This window comes from Pinus tabuliformis, chromosome 8, assembly GCF_031772625.1.
Source record: "Pinus tabuliformis cultivar Carrire ecotype Pingquan chromosome 8, CPIR1, whole genome shotgun sequence".
Taxonomy (NCBI): Eukaryota; Viridiplantae; Streptophyta; class Pinopsida; order Pinales; family Pinaceae; genus Pinus; species Pinus tabuliformis.
In genome coordinates this window covers 76,205,318-76,211,677 of record NC_142294.1, presented here as the reverse complement: position 1 = coordinate 76,211,677, position 6,360 = coordinate 76,205,318, and the positions used below count along the sequence as shown (strand labels likewise).

The window sequence follows — 6,360 nt, the reverse complement described above, 5'->3', positions numbered from 1 at the left end:
ATTTTCCACATTCTTTTGTTTGCAGGTTTGGGTGTTCATCATAAGTTTGCTTGGCCTTGCACCTCTTGCTGAACGTATAGACTTTGTCACCGAGTAAGTGAAAAATTGCATGGTATATGTACATAAGTTATGTGTAATCTATACCTTGTACTGCAATTGTTTATACACTTGGAATGGTCACTGCAGTGCAGTGACTTCAAAAAATATTATGTTTGTTGGTTTTACAATCTGATGTTTTGTTGTAAATTGTTGCAGACAAATTGCATTCTACACTGGACCAACAAGTGAGATTCTTATATGGCAATGGACTATGTACTCATATTTGTGGATACAAAATATGAGCTAATTGATATATATGAGAAAGTGTTTGACATTTCAAAGTAACTGATGCAAATATATTGTTAATTAATTCTCCTATAGTTAGCGGGCTGCTCAACGCCACATGTGGAAATGCAACATAGATGCTCATTGCAGTGTTCGCACTTTACCATGGCAAGACCAATGTGGTCAAGTATTCTCTACTAGGCTCTATGCTTTCCAACTTACTTTTTGTGCTTGGCACATCTATCTTTTGTGGAGGAATTGCCAACATGAAAAAAGAACAACGGTTTGACAAAAACTCACCTTTTCCCAGTTATGGTTAAAGAATATATCTCCTACCAAAGCCGCTTCCACTAAAATGAGGAGGACTATGAAGGTGGAATACTATGTTCAAGTGAAGGACAACAAACATTACAATTTAGACCAAAATCAAAATGAAGTATTCAGCATTAGCCATCCTGACCTCTTAGACTTAGTTTTCTGTTACAACAGTATGAATAGAAATATCTTGAGGCTTAAGCGATAAAATATAAAGGATTTGTTTAGAAGTAAATGTTTTCTAATTTTTGGGGTTGAAACCAATTTTTTCAGTATGCACCAAGATGAAAATATTCCACACAGATTGAAAACACAGGATACACAGCAAAGACAGAAGCCATTGGTAATCTCCGCAGCAACATGACCAATACAAGTAATCACACACACAATAATGCCGATTCTAAGAAATGTGTAGATAAACCTGCCACAAAACAGTGGAGTACATCAGTTTTAACCTGGGTAGCAATTTGATATCTTATTATCAGCATACTGACAAACAACTTTTCTCTGCCATGTTTCAACATGGATAACAAAATAAAATTAGTATATTGTACAGCAGGGATAGTTTTTAAACAAATGGTAAATTAAAATGATAATACAGAGAAAGGCTCATGATAAACTTTTCATATGCGAGATAGCAAACAAATAGTAGAAAATTCACAACAAAACCTAGTCATGCAGAGTCCTTATGTGAGCTTAGAATAAAAATAAATTCCAAGGAAAACCTTGCAGGAAAATCCAGGGAAATTCCCGACATTACACAGATGGCACTGACTGTAAACACATTGGCACTGATTACAGCCCCTTACACAGTAGGGACATCAATTGAGACATGCAATACAGGCAGCCAGCCTGGGGAATCTCAATCAACCACAAGACCTCCTACATTGAAGCTCAAAGCACTAAACCACTCATGCTATCCCACCATGCTACAAGTCTGCATACTTACGATCTCTAAAGGATGATTAGCATCCTACAAATTCATTAATTTTTATCAAAAATATAGAAGTAGAACTTCATTTTCATTTTCAGAAATCAATTTTAAAGCATTTCATCCCACCAATGTGAGGTCTACCCACAAGCAACAAGGTGTTCAAGCTCATATTAATGAAAAGAACCATGTTCAAAACCACCAAAGTGTGTTGCAGACATGGCCAGATGCAAGTCCTGTGTAATTTGACAGCCTAGAAACACCCCTAATGCATAGCCACTCAGTCAAAAGGCAGTTGTAAGCTAAGTTGCACTGAAACGGATATGGATACAGGGTTTGAAACGGATATGGCAAATTTTCAAAAAATCCAGATACGATACGGCAAGGAAACAACGCATATATATATATATATATATATATATATATATATATATATATATATAACAATTTCGTATTGCCATTCATGTTTTAGAATCTAGATTCACAAAAATCATCTAGCATATCATTCACAAAAAATAAGTGTTGGAGAGTGAATCTTTCTTAAATTTTAAATTTTATTTACTCGTGGATTCCGAAATTCACTCGTGTCATAAGTAAACTTTTAGGTTTGTTGAAAACTTAAAAGTCCGACAAAAATAAACCTAAACACCATTTCATGCACTCTGACAAATTCACATTTTTGCTCCTGCATAACACTAGGTTGCTTTTCTTTTTGAAAGAATGTTGGACATGTGGAACAAACTTCACATGCAACAATACATTGCATTTGACATTTTTTCTTCAAAAATAGTTGGATCCAACCAGTGGAGATAAAAACCGTAGCTATTATTTGACCTAATTCACTAACATGTTAAGATCCTTGTGAGCACACCTGTAGAATAACAAGCAAATATTCTTGATTCAAATATAGAAAAAATCTTGGGACGTCACCCAAGTATATTCCATCAAATAAATTCTCTCCTTTGCAGCTTATGAAATGAAAAACAAATTGTACTGAACAGTGGAAGTATGCAGAACAACAAAGTAATGCAGTCTAATCATGGTCAGCAAAACACATTGGAGATGGCTGAAAATCTGATAAGGATACAGGTTAAGGGTTAACCGTTATTGACTAATTTTTAAATTATTTGGCAAAAGACATTCAATTTCACTATATTCACAGAAATTAGTTTGGTTTGATCCTATATAAATACACCATATAGCTCAGCAGGAATTAGGCAGTAGACATTTCTCCACTAATAGCCTAAAAGTGGCCCACAATCCTATACTGACAATTTTCAATGTAGATTAAACTTTGCAAATGAATACAAAAGCCTTCTTCCCTTGCCCTTAGGCTCAACCATTTTTTTTGGTTTCCTCAGTTATAGTTGTAGGTCCGATCTATTTGTTACTCCACACCCTTTCGTGCAATTTCAACAGAGCTGTAGACAAGTACACCCAAGTCAAAAGATCCCAAGGCAGTCAACCACGTTTCCCATACAACCATGACAAACTTGGAGCAAACAGGATGGAACATGTATACCATGAATCCTACCAACTTCTAGTTTAACCAAATCAAAATTATATGTCACATTCAAAATCAATTAGACTGAAGGCAATGATCCAGAAGAGAAGAAAGCACTGAAACCATCATTTATGCAATGAGCCAAGGCCCAGGTCTAGGACATGCCGTCTTTTCAAGATGCAACAAGGTGCGCTTACAGGCTTTTACAGGTTAAACAATAAAATTCAATTCAGGTAGGAGTCAGGACAGGTACATCCAAGGCATTGGATCATGTGACACTCAACCCAGGTTTGAATATAACCACAACAAAATGGGGCAGCCAAGAATAAAAACATGTCACATGCATGATTCCTACAACTTGCAGTAAACGTTTTAAAATAAGGCAATGATTTTGTAAAAAAAAAGGATGAGAAGTCCCTATCAAAATCATTTTAACCTTAAGGCAATTATTCCAAGGAGAAAAAAGAACAAGTAATTACTTACTAAATAAACTTGCACAGGCTAGAGAATGTCCTCTGTTTCAAAGCACGTACAGGAAGACAAATAGGCTTTTTATGCTTCAAACCATTCCCCCTAGCCCACTCTTTCAAGCAGCATATAGCTGGATCCTTTCAAGAAAAGTGATTTGGAGGCTGCACCAGTTCACCGGCACTGTTATCTCTTTTTATGCCTAAATCATCCCCCTCCCCCCTCTTTCAAGCAGCACTTTTGGATCCTTCTAAGAAAAGTGATTTGGAGGGTGAGAGTTTCCCAGGACTGACATCGCTTTCTACGGTTCAAACTATCTCACTCCCCCTCTTTCAAGCAGCACAGTTGGATCCTTCTAACCCCAGTTCACCAGACTGCTATCAACGACATCATACAAAGATAAAATGTGATGATTCTAAATGTGTAAAGTGCTAGCGAGGGCCTTCTAGGCCACAATGGCGAGATGGGTGCCTAAAATAATTATGGAGTTACGCTTGAGCCCTGAGCTTTGTCAGGGAAAAGCCAAAAAAGAAAATATATGACACCTTAGACACAAGAAAACTGTGACAATACCTAATGAGTACCGCTCTTAATGGCTCGCCTTCAAGGTAAGGGAGAATGCAGCATGCAGGTGTGCACACACCACAACACCTCTAATTTGAAACCTTTACTAAGTAATTTTTCACAAACATGGACACCTATCCCGTTTTATTATTTTTAAAACAGAAATTTTAAATGAAACAACAAAAAAACAAACAAACGACTTACCAGGGAGCAGGAAGGCTCACAGCATCAAGATCCGCTCCAGCCACTATACCAAAAGAGTGTTGTCCAAGTTTCCGAAACTGAGTTTGATCTGCCCTCGAGATCGTTTGAGGATTTGAAAACGGAACATCCAGTTGTTGCCCCACTGAGGAATGAAGGGACATTAATTATGCTGGTAAATTATACCCATCAACATTGTTGGGTGCAGGTGCAATCGGAGGAGGGCGAACATGAGAATTCCAGTGGTTGAGCATCCATACTGCATACAGAGTCATCGACGCTCCAATGAAAGCTTGAATGAAATTCAAAAACTTCAACAGAAATGCCACGAATACTCGGCATCCCAGGCACCCCATTTTCAAGAATCCTTTCTCCTACAAACCCACTTCAGAAAACAAACTCAATTTCGCAGAAACAGGATCGGAGTTCGCAACACGAATGCAGGATTGGTAAATCGCAGACCCAATTCAGAGAGGACCTAACTGGGCAGAAATCGAACCAGAATTCACAGCCCAAGCGGGGATTTCCTTGGAGTTATGCCCGTCCCATTCTTTATCCCGCCTGGAGAACTCGAAGAGTCCATGGCCATCCCACACCATTGGAGAAACCCTACCTCTGGAATGGCGATTGGCACTCCGCGCTCTTCATTACCCGGACCGCCTGAGTGACATTTTTGATCGACGGTTCTGGTGTTTGCAATCGTCTAACATCTCATCGTACGGCGTCAGAGGAGGACACGTAGGCAAAAAGGGGGATGGATCTCAGAGGGAAACGCCTTACGGCGTAAATATGGTGAAAATGTAAAAAATAGAATTACTTTTACTTTTTACCTCTTCCATAGTAGTAGTGGTCCATTTGGGGAGCGAACTTCGAGCAGTGATTACCGCCAATCCGTGCAACCATTTGAGATTCCGCCAGTTCCAGGTAAGAGGCACTTCCCTTAGCTCCATTTTCATACTCTTTTTATGCATTTTGTTCCCTGATTGAGCCTCCGCAAGGGGGATTTTAAAATTTAGGGTTGCGCCCCATTGGCGCAGGTATCCGGCACGGGTCCGCGCCAATGGGGTGATTTGCCCAAAGGTGCCGCGCCATTGGCGCGACTGTTTTAGAAACAGTCGCGCCAACCACGCGACCTAACTTTTTGCTTGAATTTTCTCATCATTTTTGAAATTTGTCCAGTTTGTAAGCCTACCAGTGTTTCAATAATGATTTATTCATCCTTGTGGGTGCAGGAAACAAGCAAAAATGGTGGTGGAATGGAAAGAACGGGAGCATGATGCCGTAGATGCCTTGGCCATAGCGGATGAGGGATGTATGAATGCTTTGAGAGACTGTGGTCTCAAGAAGTTCTTCCTCACCTCTTATCTGCGAGCTCAACCGGAGCTATTACAGTTCATAGTGGATGCTTGGGATGTTGATGACCAAGTATTTCGCTTACGGGATCAAACCTTAGAGCTAGATATATCTGATGTGTACTTCATTACTGGGCTGTCATGGAGAGGGGCGAGCCCTATTTTGACCAGAAGTAGACCTTCCGGAGAGAAAATAGGTGAAGTGAAGGCCCGAGTGTGTCCAGAGGCACAATTTGGGAAAAACAGTGCCAAGGTGGATATCGCCACCATCCATGACTTGGTTCTTAAGGTGATACTGTTCACCATCACGCGTGTAGCTGGGGTACAGGCGCCCCATGAGGCGAGCAAGAATCATCTGTTACTAGCGACAGAATGCCTCAGCCCCACCATTCTTGACTAGGCTACAGCGGTGACTACAAATATCAAAAGGCAGCTTACAAAGTGTAAGCGCGAGGGAGTGAAACAGTTCGGGTATGGCTCGATTGTGGTGTCGTTCTTCTTGGAACGATTACCCCTCTTCCAGTACCAGGGAGCTGTAGTGGCGGACCCATTGCCACGAGAGCCTAGGATGGCTCGTTGGGCAGCATTGATGCCCAGAGGAGGAGGGGGCCAGCAGATGTCTTGGCGGCTCGAGTTCTTCATATGGCTTCGCCGTCAGCTGATCGTGGTAGAGGACTGGCCATACGAGGGAACCAATTTCA

General features: G+C 40.5%; 1 pseudogene across 1 annotated transcript; it reads right to left on the bottom strand.

Moving 5' to 3' along the window:
• Positions 1-216: 216 nt before the first annotated feature.
• Positions 217-4,977, bottom strand: LOC149234222 (tetraspanin-20-like; annotated as a pseudogene). The gene is made up of 3 exons (XR_016268210.1): positions 4,311-4,977; positions 961-1,060; positions 217-705 (listed from the first exon to the last, which is right to left on the bottom strand). The product of XR_016268210.1 is annotated as a tetraspanin-20-like (transcript).
• Between the last annotated feature and the right edge of the window lie 1,383 nt (positions 4,978-6,360).